The following is a 16,503-nucleotide window of genomic DNA, read 5'->3' as shown; positions in this document are numbered from 1 at the left end:
TAAAGATTCTGGGATCATTTTCAGGGGTTATTCTGTTTGTTTGGGCAGAGTTGGTTCTTCATTTCTATAGTTCCCAGCTTCCCCCAAGCCCCCACCCATTTAAAGGAATGCCAATGTTTGTATTCCTACCCAAGAGTCTCCTCCCAAAGTTAAGTTACTAATTAGAAATTATTTATACCCCTGAACATATGCAGGCATACTCCTGCTCAGCATGCTGTTCGCATGAGCACCCTGATTCACACCCGCTGCTCTTTAAATGTCCCCATCACTCTGGCTCTCTAGGCTGATTTCGACAGGCACCCACCCCTTGAATCCTCCATCTGAACAGCTCTCCTAATCAATGCGTGCCAGAACCCAGTTACCTCTGCTCCATCCATCTTCCTAAGGGTCCTTTGTCATTGGTCAGTAGTGCACTGGGGAAAATCATGATGGAAACGCCTTCCGCCACTCTTACCATGAAGGAAGAGCTGGCAATGACTGCAGAGGGCCAGAGCTTTTCACTATGAGAGGGTTCTTAAGATGTCATATAGACTTCAACGTCCTGTGAGCGCGCGCGTGCGCACACACACACACACACGTACAGCCTTGTCAGAATAATACAACAGAACTATTACATTTTGCTATCTTCCTGAGTCAAGGGACATGTACAGAGGTAACCGTAAGTCCTGGTGCTGATGTCCCTATCTCTAGCTTTTGTCTGACTCTTGTAACATCTTCTCATTTTAAAGAACACCTTTAATCAGCTGTAAAAACAAAGCCAAAGAGATGTGCTTAGAGCTTGGAGTGAAGGAGAAAGTCTGATAGAGAATGCTGGGACAATTAAATCCGTTGTTACCCTTCCAGCTTACAAATTGGAGTCACCTGCTAAGGGTGTGCCTGGCTCATTCCACCCCTCCCCTCCAGCCTGATTAGGATTCTAGACAACTGACTCCTGCTTCTGAACATGCATCAAGTAAACTCCCTGATCTGCAAGCCGATTCACATAACAGCCTCCCTAATAAAGCATGAGGCACAGCTGTCTGAGCACATCTGTTTTCTTGTAGATCTCCAGCAAATCCTAAGAAAACAGGAGAGGCAGAGGCAACCTTGACCCAAAATGTCTCCATCTTCCTTCTGCAAGGAGGCTCAGTGTAAAAAAACAGAGACCTAAACATCCTGGGAGTGCTAATGTTAGAGCTGGATTCAGATATAGAATTCATCACGAAGTTTTTTAATTCCTGTAGTGAGTAACCACTGGGTGAGGTGCTAAGGATGTGAGAGAAGAAAGGTTGTAAAAGGTGGTAGAAACCATACACTGTGGAGGAAATATCCCAGGAGTGACTTGTCCATTGTAAGCAGGAAAAGACTTAGGGCCATCAATAGCTAAGAATGTATAAAAGGATGAAAAGCCAAGGAGCACTCCATAGCAGAATAGTCCTGAAGCCCAGAATCCAGGGAGCTATTAGGAAATAAAGGGAAAAGTTGGCTCTAGGTTGTTCAATATATTATGTTTGCTCTCATACAGTTTCAGTCCACAGTTCTCTTGAGTGTGCTGTCACTTTACTCATACTTTTCCCAGCCACTAACAGGGGCTGGGCTGTCTTTCATTATTGCTTAAAATACTATTTACCAGCTATTCCAACTCTGCTCCAGGCTCCTCAAAGGCAAAATGCCATGTTGCTTTAATCAGTGACAATGGGAAGCCCAAAATCTCTAAGTGGAAGAATGCAAGCTTGGCAATGACACATTTTCAATATCTTATACCCTTTCCCAGAATACATCTGGCTGAGACCAATCCCCACTTACCTGAGGATCTTCTGATTCCTAGCTATTATTTCTGTCCAAATGAATGATTTCTTGAGACTGTTTCAGGTTAGAGACTGCAAGCAAAATGGTAAAATGCCTATTACAATGTCGGATATGTACAAGGGATGGAATTGTTTGTCTGATAAAACTATTTCTTATTATCAGTTATAGCCAGAAATTTGGGTTAAAGCTTTAGAAAGATCAGGGAAATATGGAAAGCCATGAGCTAACCTCACCTCACCAACTCCACAGCTTCCAAAGAGCGTGACTTCCTGTCTACCCAGGCTTATATGCCTTGGTTTTCTGCCCTGTCATTGGCTCTTAGCCCAGCTACTGCACTGACTCTTCATACTCAGCTCTGTCACTGTCTGTCTGTCCATATAGACCTCCAGGTCTCAATGGTTGGTACTGGGATTAAAGGCGTGTGTCACCACACTTGGCTTTGTTCCCTAGTGTGGCCTTGAACACACAGAGATCCTGCCTGCTAAGGGATTAAGGGCATGTGCTGCCTGACTTCTTGTTTACTTAAAATGGCTGGCCTTTTCCCCCTGATCTCCAGGCAAGTTTTATTAATGCACAAATAAAATATTACCACAACCAGTAGCTTACAACTTATAGATAACAGTGTGTATTTTTCTGAAAATTGTTATTTTTATGTTGTGCATATGCACACACATGCACACAGATGATCATGCAGGACTGTGTTGCCAATGGAAATGGAATGTATAATTATTACAGCTGATTATTCTAAGACAAACAGTTGAATGCCTAGCAGACCCACCTCTGAGAGCAAAGATAAACTATACTTGAATTTAGGTCAAGAATCTGATGAAGTGAAAAGATGAATATATGGGGACAGGGTTCGGGAATGTTTCCCCATTCAACAAACTAAGAACAAGATCCAACTGTGTTTCTCACAAGTTCCTAGTATATTCTAAGGAAAGAGAGAATTCCCCTTCTTCCCTGAGAGTCGAGTGAATAGAAGTGGTTCATTGAGGTAGATATATTTTGTGATCTTAGAGCCACTGGGCAACTACTGTGAGAATGGAAAGCCAGATGAGTGGGGCTGGCTTAGAAGGTAGAGTGCTTACTAAGCACACACAAAGCCCAGAGTGTCATCCCCAGCCCCACAAAACTGAGTGTGGTAGTACATATCTGCAATCCCAGAGTTCAAGATGATATTTATTGTAGAAGGATCAAAGTTCAAGATCATTGTAAACTCTGTAGTGAGTTTTGAGGACACATTGGTTTAGGAGACCCTGTCTTAAATAATGGCAACTGGAAACCAAAACAAAAATCAGATGAATGGAATCCCTCCTACTCAAACCTAAGTGCTGGTTTGAAGAGCCAGACAAAACTAGCCCAAGAGCATAAAATATCAAGAAGACTCTAGAGCAGTGGTTCTCAACCTTCCTAATGCTGTGACCCTTTAATACAGTTCCTCATGTTGTGGGGACCCCCAATCATAAAATTACTTTTGTTGATACTTCATAACTATAATTTTGCTACTGTTATGAATTGTAAATATCTGTGTTTTCTAGTGGTCTTAGGCAACCCCTGTGAAAGGGTCCTCAACTCATAGTTTGAGAGCCAATGCTCTAGACTGAGCATGGGAAATAAGACCTTTCAAGAAAAGAGGACTCTGAAGGAGAGAACTGATACTTTTAGTGAGTTCCGTGACTGTCGACAGCATGCAGTAAGGGTTATCTTAAGTGGCAAGAAGCACCAGATTGACCCAGATCTTTGATTCTTAAGCTTAAGCCTACTCAAGGCAAGTTGCTGCCTTCTCCACAGCCTTCATTTTATAACTGTGAAGTTTTCTTTTCTCAGAGAACTCACACTTTATCATGTGTTCCCTTTCCACTACAGGGATATTAAAGTCATATTAAAATATTTCAAGAATCCTTTTTTTATGGAAGCCTAACAAACTTGTGTAGAGACAACAGAAAGAATAATATAATTTTGTTCAATTTTGCTCAAGTGGAAAAATTTGAAAACCAGAAAGAAATGGCTAATTTCAGGAAAATTAAAATTAGCAAATTGATCACAGAGAAAATAAACAACTTGAACAGAATAATTACCAAAGAAGAATTTTGACTTTTGAAAAACAATGTCAAAAAGCTCCTGTAAGAAAAATGAAAGCCAATTTATTTCACAGACTAATTCTGTATAATGTGTAACATATGTCTGCAGTGTTTCTTTAAACTGTTCCCGACCATTTCTAAATGACTGCTGTAAAATTAGAACAGCATTGATTAGAATGCCTGACAAATTGAGAACAAAACATATCCACAGACCAGTTTCCCTGAGAGATGTCAATGCATGCTTCTTGAAGAGAATATAGAATACAGAACCAGGCAAGAAATGAAAAGAATAATTACCCACAACTAAGTGGTGATTTTTCTAAGAATGCAAGGATGGCTTAACTTTATTAATATATTGGGTCAGGATAAAACTCCCATAAATGCTGTAAGAGATTTTCTCAAAAATTCAACATTCTTTCTTGACTTAAAATGTTTTAAACACTCACTTCCTCATTATGATAATAACTTTATATATTTCAAATCAAAAGCTTCATTATTAGTGGAAAAAATATTAGAGCCTCCATTTTTAATGTAAGGGACTAAACGATAGTGTTCAACTTTGTACTGTCACTTAATATGAGTTAAGATATTATTCAATATAACACAAAATAGGAATACAAGTAAAAGGAAGAAAAATACTTGCACCATTTAAAGGCTATATGCCTGAATAACAGAAAATTTCTGGAAAAGTCAACTAAACTTTTTGTTGTAAAAGATGAAGGAATTAAGGAACAATGCAGAAGTTCTATACTTTTCTCATGTCATTGGGAGCTCTGGAAAACAAAGATGTCTATGTACAATATTTCTGACAAATTGAGTCACCTTTCAAGGACTTTAACAGATGTATAGGATGTATACTAAGAGACTATGGACTGTCATGTGAGACAAAAGGGCAGATGAGTAAATTCAAAGATAGGCTAATAGCTCTTAGGAACACTCAGTAAGATAAAGATATTACTTCCCTTTAAATTACTCTATAACTTTAAAATTAGCTTACCAACTACATCCACTTTTAGGCAGGCTAACTTTAACACACACACAAACAAATTTGTAATAAACTTCAGGAAGAAAAAGACAAAAGAAAGGCCACAATACGATCTATCAGAAATTGAAATGCGTTGTCGCAAAGCTACAGCATTCAGCAGCATGGTGCATGGTTAAGAATAAGCTCTTACTGTTCCGCCACAAGGAGTGCAATTAGTATTGCTCATATGTGCATGGGAGTAGAGTTATCCACTGGGTCACGGGCTCAGGACTCAGTGTATTACAGGGAAAAAGAGAAAGAGAACATGAAATTGGAAGGGAAATGTGTTGAGGGAGGAAACTGGAGGGCAGTTCTTGGAGGGAGAGAATGGGGTGGTAAGATTAAGATGCATTGTATACATCTATGAAATCTTCACAAAATAAAAATATTATTAAAGAGAACAGAGAATAGAGAAATACAGTCAAATGGACTTAAGAGTGAAATATATATGAAAAATTGCTTTGCACATTAGTGTGGAAAGATGAATTATTCAATAAATATTCAAACAAAATAATAGTTATAACACCTGCTTCACATCCAAAAGATTCGTTAACACCTTAAGCATAAAACATGTACTAAAGGAAAACAAGAAGTATTTAAAATAACTTCAATTTTCAGAATTGGCAATTATGGTTCATCACGTACTTTACTACATAAAATTAAAAAACAATCTCAGAGAAAAGGTGCCATTAAAATATTTCTACTCAAGATGGAGTTTGAAGTAATCATCAGTGAGATAAAAGAAAAACCGAAATCACCAAATTAGAAAGAAGGAAGTCAGATTGTCCCTCTTTGAGGATGAATGTTCTAGATCTAGAAAAACATGGAGATAAAAACCATTAGGATTAATATACAAATTCAGTAACTTTGCAGAATACAAAGTCAGCCCACAAAACCCAATTTCCAGGTCCTAACAGTGATTGTTATGAAAAAGATGCCAAGAAAACAACTCAATTTATAATAACCATTAAAAAATTCCACCTCCAAATTAATTTAACCAGGTATATATAATTGTAAAATCTATGTACAATGACAAGATACAAAAAAAACCATAATAATCTTGAGAGAGAAAAAGTAGGAAGTAACATACCACTGCCTGACTTCAAAATATACTGTAAAGCTATAGTAACCAAAATAGGATTAAAGATAATAAAGCAGACTCATAAACCAATATATCAGAATGTTTCCTAGAAATAAATAAAAATACTTACAACTAATTTTCAACAAAGTTGCCAGGAATACATATTGGGAAAAGTACAGTCTTTTTAAAATAAATGTTATTGGGGAAAATAAACATCTAAACAACTCAAAATGGATTACAACTTAAATGTAACACTCAGAACTTTAAAATAACTAGAGAAAAACTCAAAGGAGTGCTTCATGAAATTGAGTAAGTCTTTAAAAGCACAGACAAGAAATCAAAGGGACAAATGGAATCACATTAAAATAAGCTAAGAAACAACATGTAGAATGGGAGAAAGCATGTGCATAGTATATATCTGCAAAGGAGTTGAAAATGTGAAATACACAGATAACTAACACAGCTTTGCTTTCCATATGTGACAAGTACCTAAGAAAACAAACACAAGAGGAGGAAAGTTTTATTTGAGCCCAGAGTTTCATACATTTTTAGCTCTCATCTTTAAATTTATGTAAGGTAGTGCCTCATAGAAGATGTAACATCAAGGTACATATTTCAAAAATCAAGATATATCTTTTCTACCATTATACTTTAAGCACCAGGCAATACACTGAGAGAAGAAAAGTATGTAAAAGGACACAGATTGCCAAGGAAGAAATATCACCACATTTCTTCATGACACAACTCTCACTAAGGAAAAACATGATGAATTAAGGGGAACAGCAACAATAACTTTTGTAAATGATAAGTGGTTGTAGCCAGGTTATAAGATACAAAGGGAATATGCTAGACTGAATAACTTTCCCATGTTCTAGTAGTAAGCAATTGGATTTTGAGATTAAAACATAGACTCGCTCCCTCTGGAATGCTCCCAAATCAACTACTGATATAGGAATAGAATAACTAATATGCAGGGTATTTATGAAATATGGCTGGTAAAGGAAATTTTGAAGAACTATATAAAGAATTAAATACATAGAGAGATAATTCATGTTGATGAATATGACAGCCTAACCTTGTCAAGATACCAATTCTTAGCTTCATCCATAGAGCTAATACAATCCTAAGAAAAATCTGAAAAATTTGTTTTGTATATAACTAATGAATTCTAACATTAATATGGAAAGGCAAAAAGACCCAGAAAGACTAAAATAATGTGGTGGTGGAGGAAGAAGAGGAGAAAATGGGGGAGGAAGTGGGGTAGTAAGAGGAAGAAGCAGGAAGAGAGAAGAGGAGACGAAAGGATGAGGAGTAATGATTAAAATAACTGAACCTGCCTGACCTCAGGACTTGCTGTGGCAGAGTGATTAAGACCACAGTTGGGGATAGAATGGACAACCATATCAGTGGAATTGAGTAGAAAGAAATAGACCCACATGGGAACAGTCAACTTATCTTTAAAAAAGGAGCAAAGACAATGGAAGAACAAAACAGCCCTTTCAGCAGACGGCACAGCGCAACTAGACAATCACATGAGCTAAGGCCACTAGTATTCCTAGACATTGATCTTACATTCCCTTACACAAATTAATCCAAGCAGATTATAGATCTAATTGCAAGACTGTGGAACTTCTGGAACACAACCTGAGAAAACCTAGATTGTTTGTAGATGACTAGGATTTTTAGATAAAGTGCCAAAGGCATGATCCATGGGAGAAATAATTTTCTTCATTTATTTAATGCCAAAAATGAGAAAAAAAAGTCACAGTGAGAAAAAAAGACACAGTATGGGGATAACAATATCTTCAGAGAACACATGTAATAGACTGTGAGCCAAGATCTACAAAGACACTTAAATTTCAAAAATAAGGAAAAACTGGTTAAAAAAAAAAATCAAACAAAGCCAGGTGTGGTGACACACATCTTGACTTTCAGCACTGAAGAGGCAGAGGCAAGTAAGATCTCTGTGAATTCAGGGCCAGCTGGTCTACATAGTGAGATTTAAGTCAGCCAGGGCTCTATAGTGAGAATGTCAGGAGAGAGATTGACTGACACTCCACCAAAGAGGATCTATACAGTTGGTCAATGAACACATTGAAATATTCCACATCTTATGACACCAGGAACATGCATTTAAAATACAAGAAATAAGTACACATCTTACTAATTAGAAACAAATTGAGCCAGGCATGAGTTGGCTCACACCTTTAATCCTAACACTCAGGAGGCAGAGGCAGGCAGATCTCTGAGTCTGCAGCCAGCTTGGTCTACAAAGTGAGTTCCAGGACAGCCAGGGCTGTTACACAGGGAACTCTTGTCTCAAAAAACAAAAAACAACAGAAAAAGAAAAGAGGTGAAACTGTATCTCAAATGGCCAAATTCTAGAACACCAACACTATCAAACAAGGATGTAGATCAATGGCAACTCTAATTTATTGCTTGTGAGAAGGCAAAATGGTAGGTACAGCCACTCTCCTGGTTGACTGCTGCTGTGATAAAACATCATGACCAAAACGAACTCTGTGAATCCAGGGCAGGAGGAAGGCAATGGAAGCAGAGGCCACCGAGAAACAGCTTACTGGAGTACTGTCACAGCTTGCTCAGTTTGAATTCTTATACATCCCAGGCCCAGATAGCATGGTTATAGTTTGTGTGTATCAAGTTGGCAAAAACCAACCAGCATAGCCACTTTGATAGTTCCTTATAAAAACAAAATATGTCTTTAGTAAACAATCAGCAAGTGTGCTTCTTCTATCCAAAGGAGCTAAATATATATGTCCACACAAAATCTGCCCATGGATATTGATGACAGCATTATTCATAACTGTCCCAAACATGGCTCAATGAAGATGTTCTTCCTTTGAGTGAATTGATAAACTGTGATGCATTAAAGCCATGGAATTTAGGGTTAAAAATAAATATGTTCTCCCATTAAAATCCATAGGAGAAGCTTTAATTACATGTTATAAAGCAGAAGACAACAATCCAAAAGGCTACATGTTACATGATTCTAAGCATGGCATTCTATAAAAGGAAAGAACTTTGAAGGTAGTGAAGAAAGAAAGAAAGAGAGAAAGAAAGAAAGAAAGAAAGAAAGAAAGAAAGAAAGAAAGAAAGAAAGAAAGAAAGAAAGAAAGAAAGGAAGGAAGAAAGGGGAGGGAGGGAGGGAGGGAGGGAGGGAGGGAGGGAGGGAGGGGAGGGAGGGAGGGAGGGAGGGAGAGAAGGAAATCAAGAGCCATATAAATTGGAGAAATGTTGGTTTTCTAGGGCAATGAAAAATACCTGTCTGGTAATGTTCAATAATAGGACAGAGGAGCAGGTGCATGTCCGTGCACATCTTTTCAAGCTCTGGACATACAACAGGAAGTGAGAGCCCTAATGTAATCCATGAACTTTGGATGAAAGTGATGTCAACATAGTTCATCAGGTGCAGTGAATGTCCAACTATAGTGGGTGATGTCCATAATGGGGAGGCTGTACATGTGGGCAGGGACAGGAGCTGTGTAGAAAAGCTCTAAACCAGAGACAACCAAACCAAGCTAGTGGGAACTCATGAACTTTAGTCCAACAACTCTGCAGCTTCCATGGGACTGGACTAGGCCCTCTGCATAAGTGAAACAGTTGTGTAGCTTGGTCTGATTAAGGGGCCCCATGGCAGTAGGATCAGGACCCATCCCTGGTACATGAAATGGCTTTTTGGAGCCCATTACCTATGATGGGATACCTTGCACATTCTTGATGCAGGGGGGAGGGCTTGGTCCTGCCTCAACTAAATGTACCAGGCTTTGCTGACTCCCCATAGGAGGCCTTATTTTTTTCAGAGAAGGGAGTGGGGAGTAGGTTGTGTTGGGGGGAACTGAGGGGGAGCAGGAGGAATGAAGAGAGGGGAATCTGTGGTTGATATGTAAAATGAATAAAAAATTTTCTTAATAGAAAAATAGGGGAAAAAAACGTAACGAGGGGGAGGAGCTCTAAATCCCCTGCTCAATCTTGTAATAAACCTAAGATCGAATTGAAAACTGCCAATGACAGGGGCATCGGGATCCATCCCTGGTGCATGGGCAGGCTTTTGGGAACCCGGTGCCTGTGGTGTGACACCTTGTGCAGCCTTGGTGCAGTGGGGAGGGGCTTGGACCTGCCTAGGCTCAGTGTGCTGCGCTCTGCTGACTCCCCATGGGAAACCTTGATTTGGGGGATGTAGGGATGTGGGGTGGCTTGGGAGGGAGGGCTGGAGGGTGGAAAGAGGGAGGAGGTGGGATCTGTGGGTGGCATGTAGAGGAAGTAGAAAATTTCTTAATAAAGAAAAATAAATTAAATTAAAAAAAAAGAAAACTGCCCATGAGAGGGAGGAACCGTGCATTATGTTGAGTGTGTTGCACATTTGTTCACTCAACAGAAAACAAAATCAGTGTTCGTGAGTTCTTGGCATGCACAGACTTCTGTTACGCACACAAAACTTGTAAAGCAGAGGGGAACTGCCTAGCTGGAAGACGGCCTACACACAAGACAAGACTCACAATTTCCCACACATATGCTCCATTATATATCCTCTATGTACTTTATTAAAGTATTGTTTGCATATAGAGTTTCCTGTCACCTGAATGATGTTCATCTGTGTGACACTGTGGATGTGCCCAGAGCAAGGATGTCACTCCAACGGACTTCTCTCCTCACTACCTCTTACGGCTACTTGTCTTTTCTCCAACCTCTAACAGCTGTCTGTTCATTGACCTACATGCCCTATCATAAACTTGTACATACCAGGTGTAGTCACACCACTTCCCAGGCTTTCCCTTTCCCATGATCTCCATGGGATCCCTTTTGATCCCCCCCTCCTCAGCTAGCATAATAGCTTAAGAGTAACGTCTGCTCACTGTAATCTGAGTGTCTGTTCTCTCAAAACTCATGTGCCAAAATTTAATCTTCAGTGAGATGGCATTAACAGGTGGGGCTTCCAGGGAGTAATTTGGTTATGAAGGCTCAAGAATCAGATTCATGTCCTCATAAGGAAATCCACTTGCCTTAATGCCATGTAAAGACACACATGAGGTTTGATCTACGAGAAATGGCCTTTATACGACACCAGTCTCAGCACTGGGATCTTGGAACTTTGCACTCTAGAGCTCTGAACAATAAATTTCTGTTGTTTCCCAATTGCTCAATCTCAAGTGTTTTGTTTTATAGTGGCTGACTGAACTAAAACATGGCACATGGCACACACACACACACACACACACACACACACACACACACACACACATATATACACACAATCTTTAAACTTCACAGTACCTTAAAAGTAGTAAGGTCATCAAAATTGATGATTTGTTTCTTTTGTCTTTATTGATCAGTTTGTGCATTCAATATCATTTGGGGATCTGGTGTAAAACAATGCCATGAAGGGAACCACAGAGACACTCTTACATAGTGACAGGAGGCTGACTGGCTAAGCCCAAGTTCATGCACCAAGACCCCCAAAAAACCTATTCCCAGGGCCCATGTCACCAATGCTTGATGTTCACCAGCCAGCACCGTTCAGAAATCCACAGATCCCACTGTCCCTGGACTCACAGGCTCTCTACCTCTCAAGACCGGAAATCACACAGTTGAATTTATTCTTTAACTCAAGCACATCCTGCTTTTGGCCCTCAAGATGCAAGGGATCTCAGGAAAAACAGGAGGAGAGAAAAAAAAATTCCACTTCCAGCAGTAAAACCAGACCTGACTAAAGAGTTTTAAAAACAAAGTGCAATTCTGAGTGGATCAGAGAAGCAAAAGACGGCAGGGGCCTCAGGATGGCAGAGCCAGGTCCGGTCTGATGTTTGTTCTTCTTAGTCACTCCTCCTTCACCTCTGACAGGGTCACCCAAAGCCCAGGCAAGCAAAGGTCAACAGCTAGCATGAGGAAGTGTCAGGAAAATCAAAGCAGTGGAGGAGCTGGCAACACCCAGTCAGGACACTGTGCAGGGAGCCCCAGGGAGGCCGAGTGATACCCTATTCTCTTCTCCCAGAGCCCTCTTTCTTGGGTGGGGAGGGTTAAATTATTCCCTTTGGGGGCGGGATCCTTTTCCTTTTCTCCATGCCCCTCTTTTGATCTCTTTTGGTGCAGGGTTGCTGTTAGCAGAAAATACAGCATGTTTGAGACAAAGTGTGCACAATTCCTCTTCCAGAAAGCAAGCCTTTGAAGAAAAGGCTAGTGATCAGAATAAAGAGAGGCAGTGGGAGGGAGGGGCTGCAGAGGCACAGCCAGGAGGAGTGATCCGGGCTACCAGGGCAGTCTTTGATATCCACACTCAGCATCACTCTGTGGCTTCTCTGATTCACTGTTGGGGGTGAGGGGAGTCCTCTTGCAAGGAGGTGAAGTGGTTAAGAAGGAAGGCAAGGCATACATCTTTGAAATGACAGTGAAGCCAGCAATCTTTCTCCCAGTCCCAGAGGGTGTTATCTAGAGCAGGTTGTTGAGAGGCAGTGAATGGCTTCATGTTCAGTGCAATCTTGTGTGTAGTCAAATGCATACAACCTCATATGTTCACACACACATATGGTCACACACATATACTCACATGCTCCCACTCCACATATACACATATACACACATATATCCATTCACTTGCATGCTCACATCCCACATTCACATTTACTCCAATAAACTTGCACTATCACAAACTCAAACACACACACACTCAGAGGGGTGGGGAGGAAAGCAAGAGAGGAGAGAGAGACAGGCTCATGCAACTACAAGCGTACTCTACACTATCTGTCTCATATAATCATACACTTGAGACTACTCATACCATCTTATACAGACATATCCATCCACTCACTCATATGATCATACACAGGCACACACCATACTATCTGATACAGTCACTTAGCTGTATGCACACACACCCCTACACTCATAACTTATACGTGTTGTACATACACACTCTATCCCCCATCATACAGATACATGCAAACTCACCTTGGACAGTTGTCTTGAGAAGTCCATTTTCCCAGGTATAACCCACAACAGTTCTTATAGTTATCCTTCTCTGGGGTTTCTGGTATCATTTATGTTAACCTCTGCATTCTTACACCTGAGCACCGTGTCACAATTTTTCATCCAGCTCCTTTTATCCTTAAACCTGTGATTCAGGTCAACCTCTCCCTACTACCCTTGCTCTGGACTATCTTAACTGCTTTCTTTACAATGCCTGCCTTCAGCTGGCTAAACTAAGCCAAGGCAGTAATAGCCAGCGACAGTTGATTAAGCAGTAGCTCTTGGTGAGATCTGAACTTTCATGTAAGATGGGCCTCTTCACACCAGAAGCTGCAACTGTCATCTGGGCTTCCAGCTGCTGTAGCAGATTGGTACAGACCCTGATGTATAAAAAGCCTATGGGTTCAGCCACCCTAGGAATTTCTCTAAGTAATGAAGCAAAATGGGTGAGAACTCAACTTTCACCTAACCCCACCAATTAGCAGCCCTCACAAAATTACTTGGCTATTTGGATTCTGTTTTGTTTGCTCTGATGTGGGGTTTGTGACTCCAAAAATAATAGTTTCGGCACAGACAACTCCCCAACCCCCATAATATAGACTGCCTATCAAGTATGTGTAATAGTTTTTACTTGAGTAATAGGAATAGGAATCTCACCAAAGTGAAAACTAAACTGAAGGCCCACTCCAAACTATCTCTTCTTGTGGTCTTCCCATCTTGGTAAGTTTGATAGTCAGTTTCATTACAGTAACAGAACTTACAGATAGATAGATAGATAGATAGATAGATAGATAGATAGATAGATAGATAGAAAGATAGATAAATAGATAGTAGGATAGATAGACAGATAGATGTATGAGGGATTTATTAGAATGGCTTTTAGGCTGTGGTCCAGCTAATCCAACAATGACTGCCTATGAATGGAACAGTCCATGAGGCTGAATGTCTTAGCTGGTCTTCAGTGTACACTGAATCCTGAAGAAACAGGCTCTAATGCCAGTGAATGAATGGACTTGCTCTGAGATGAGAGTAAACTCCCTTCTTTCATGTCCTTATATAGGCTTCCAGCAAAAGACATGGCACAGATTAGAGATGGTCTTCGCACCTCAAAAGATATGGATTAAAGGTGTATCTTCCAACCTTAAAAATCCAGATTAGAAGTGGATATTTCTATTTCAAAATAAGCAAAAATCCCTCACAACTGTGCCCTATCTTTGAGTTTTAATTAATTCCAGATGTAGTCAAGTTGAAAGCTAAGAATAGCCATCATAAGTTAACCCCTTGGGAACTTGACACACAACCATGTCTCCTTATGTCACGATTAATTTCCAAATGAAAACAATAACCAGGTCATAATTATCCCTAAACATGATTTAACTATCCCTTGTACAACTGCAAACACATTATAAATTTAGAATAGATGGCAGTGTACCTTGAGGGACATTCTTTTAGTATCTCAAACTTAAATATGATAACTATTGATATTCTCTTAATTGATGTTATATCACATGATAAAGAAATTGAGGAAAGAAAATATAAATATCTGTACAAACACATTCTTAACAAAATATGATAGAAAAACCCATGCCAATTATAATCCTCATTTCTGCAACTGGTCATGTGACTTTAGCTAGTATTTATAACTACCTTTCTCTACTACCTATTCTGTATTTCCTCCACCCTTGACAAGCACCTCAGCAGGTCTTGGCTCTTTTCCTGGAGAAGTGACCTATACTTCCATTCCTGAAGAGTCTGTGTTCTTTGTCAGCCTGTCTAGATTAGGCTGTTATAGTTTCCCATGACTTTAATCACAGGGCATGGTAGCACCAAGAGATGCCGTAAATGGTCTCCTGCATTCTAGACATAATCTTTCTTACCTTCATTGTGGAGAAGCAATCCAATTTCCCAATGGTAATCTGGATCAATCACTCCTCCTAACACTGTTATTTCTTTCTTAGCATGTTGACTTAGGGGCATCAGAAGCCCAAAGTAGCCACAGGGAAGTCTGAGCTTCCAGTTCAATGGAATGTCTGTTATAACTCCTAGAAAGAACACTCCCTACTCTGGAACCAAAACTTCTAGGCCAGCAGAACTTAAGGCTGTGGAAATAGGGAGCAAAATTTTTTTTCTAGTGGGTCATTAGAGGTGATAGTGAGTGGAACTATTTCCTTTTCTACACCTTAATTCCTAAACCTGTGGTTCCTGGGTATGGGAGAAACTACAATATCAGATGCATATTTAAAGCATATATTGCCTTCTAAAGAACCCTGCCCCAACTTCCAGGTTGCTGCCACCTTATTGGTGCTATAACTGCGCCTTCAAAAGGCTATTCCATCTATCAGGCAAGGTCCTTCAGAATGGTGGGAAACATGGTAAGAGAAGTGGATTCCATGATCATGGGCCAACTGTCATACTCTGCCTGTGAAGTACGCTCTTTGGTCAAAAGCAATACTGTATGGAATACCGTGATGGTGGATAGGGCATTTTCTAAGTTCATGAGTGGTGATTTTGTCGAAAGCCTTACATGCAGGAAAGGCAAATCCATAACCAGAATAAGTATCTTTTCCAGGAAGAACAAAGTGTTGTCTTTTTCATAAGATAGTGGTCCAATGTGCTCAACCTGCTACCAGGTCACTGCTTGTAATAATTACCTCAGGGAATGGTGCTATATCTGTGGCTCAAAGTTGAAATTTGCTATTAGCAAATCTGGTACTCAGCAGCAGCCGTAGCCAGGTCAGTTTTGGTAAATGGAAGTTCATGTTGTTGATCTACTGCATAACCCCCACCTCTGCCACCATGATTCATGGTTCATGGGCCCATTGGTCAATGACAGGAGCGCTGGGGAAAGAGTCTGACTGTCCACAGAACAGTCATCCTATCTACGTGATTATTGAACTTCTCAGATGAAGTTACCTTTTGATGAGCATTTACATGGGATACAAGTTTCTTCACATCCTTCACATGTTTGGAGAGATCTATCTACTTACTTCTTCTCCAGATGTCTTTCTCACCAATTTTCCATCATGCTCTTTCCAAGTCCCTGACCATCCAACCAATTTATGCTTAGAGCCCATGAACCAGTGAAAAATCTCACATCTGGCCATTTCTTCTTCCAAATAAAATGTACAACCATGTGTATTTCCCAAAGTTCTGTCTGTTGTGAAGATTTTCCTTCAGCAGTGTCTCACCAGGAAGGGGTTGGAATGCTGCACCTGTCCACTTGTGGGTGGTGTCTGCAAAATGTGAAGAACCATCAGTAAACCAGGCCCCAGTCTTCCCATCCTCAGTCAACTGATCATAGGACACATCCTATGAGGCTATGGGTACATGTTTGGCTGCAGATGGCATTGTGATGGGAATAGAAACCATAGGAATTTGGGAAACTTCTTCGTATAACTTGATTATGCTTTGAGGACCTGCTTGGGCCCAATCATATATATACAATTTCCATTTAATAATGGGCTGCTGCTATATAATCCTACTTGGTGGATCAGATAACACAAAGCTCATGGCGGTCAGCTCAGGTTGCATGGTAACTTGGTGGTTCA

The 16,503-nt window shown here is 40.2% G+C and overlaps 1 long non-coding RNA gene across 1 annotated transcript in view; it reads right to left on the bottom strand.

Moving 5' to 3' along the window:
• LOC121832091 (uncharacterized) overlaps nt 1-16,182 on the bottom strand; it is a 107,590-nt gene extending 91,408 nt beyond the window's left edge. Inside the window, exon 1 of the long non-coding RNA XR_013042088.1 lies at nt 15,943-16,182. This is a non-coding gene — a long non-coding RNA (uncharacterized LOC121832091). The remainder of the gene's footprint in view (nt 1-15,942) is intronic.
• Nucleotides 16,183-16,503: the final 321 nt, after the last annotated feature.

This window comes from Peromyscus maniculatus, chromosome 9 (assembly GCF_049852395.1).
Source record: "Peromyscus maniculatus bairdii isolate BWxNUB_F1_BW_parent chromosome 9, HU_Pman_BW_mat_3.1, whole genome shotgun sequence".
Lineage (NCBI taxonomy): Eukaryota > Metazoa > Chordata > Mammalia > Rodentia > Cricetidae > Peromyscus > Peromyscus maniculatus.
The sequence above is the reverse complement of the archived record's forward strand: the minus strand, read 5'-3'. Positions and strand labels throughout refer to the sequence as shown.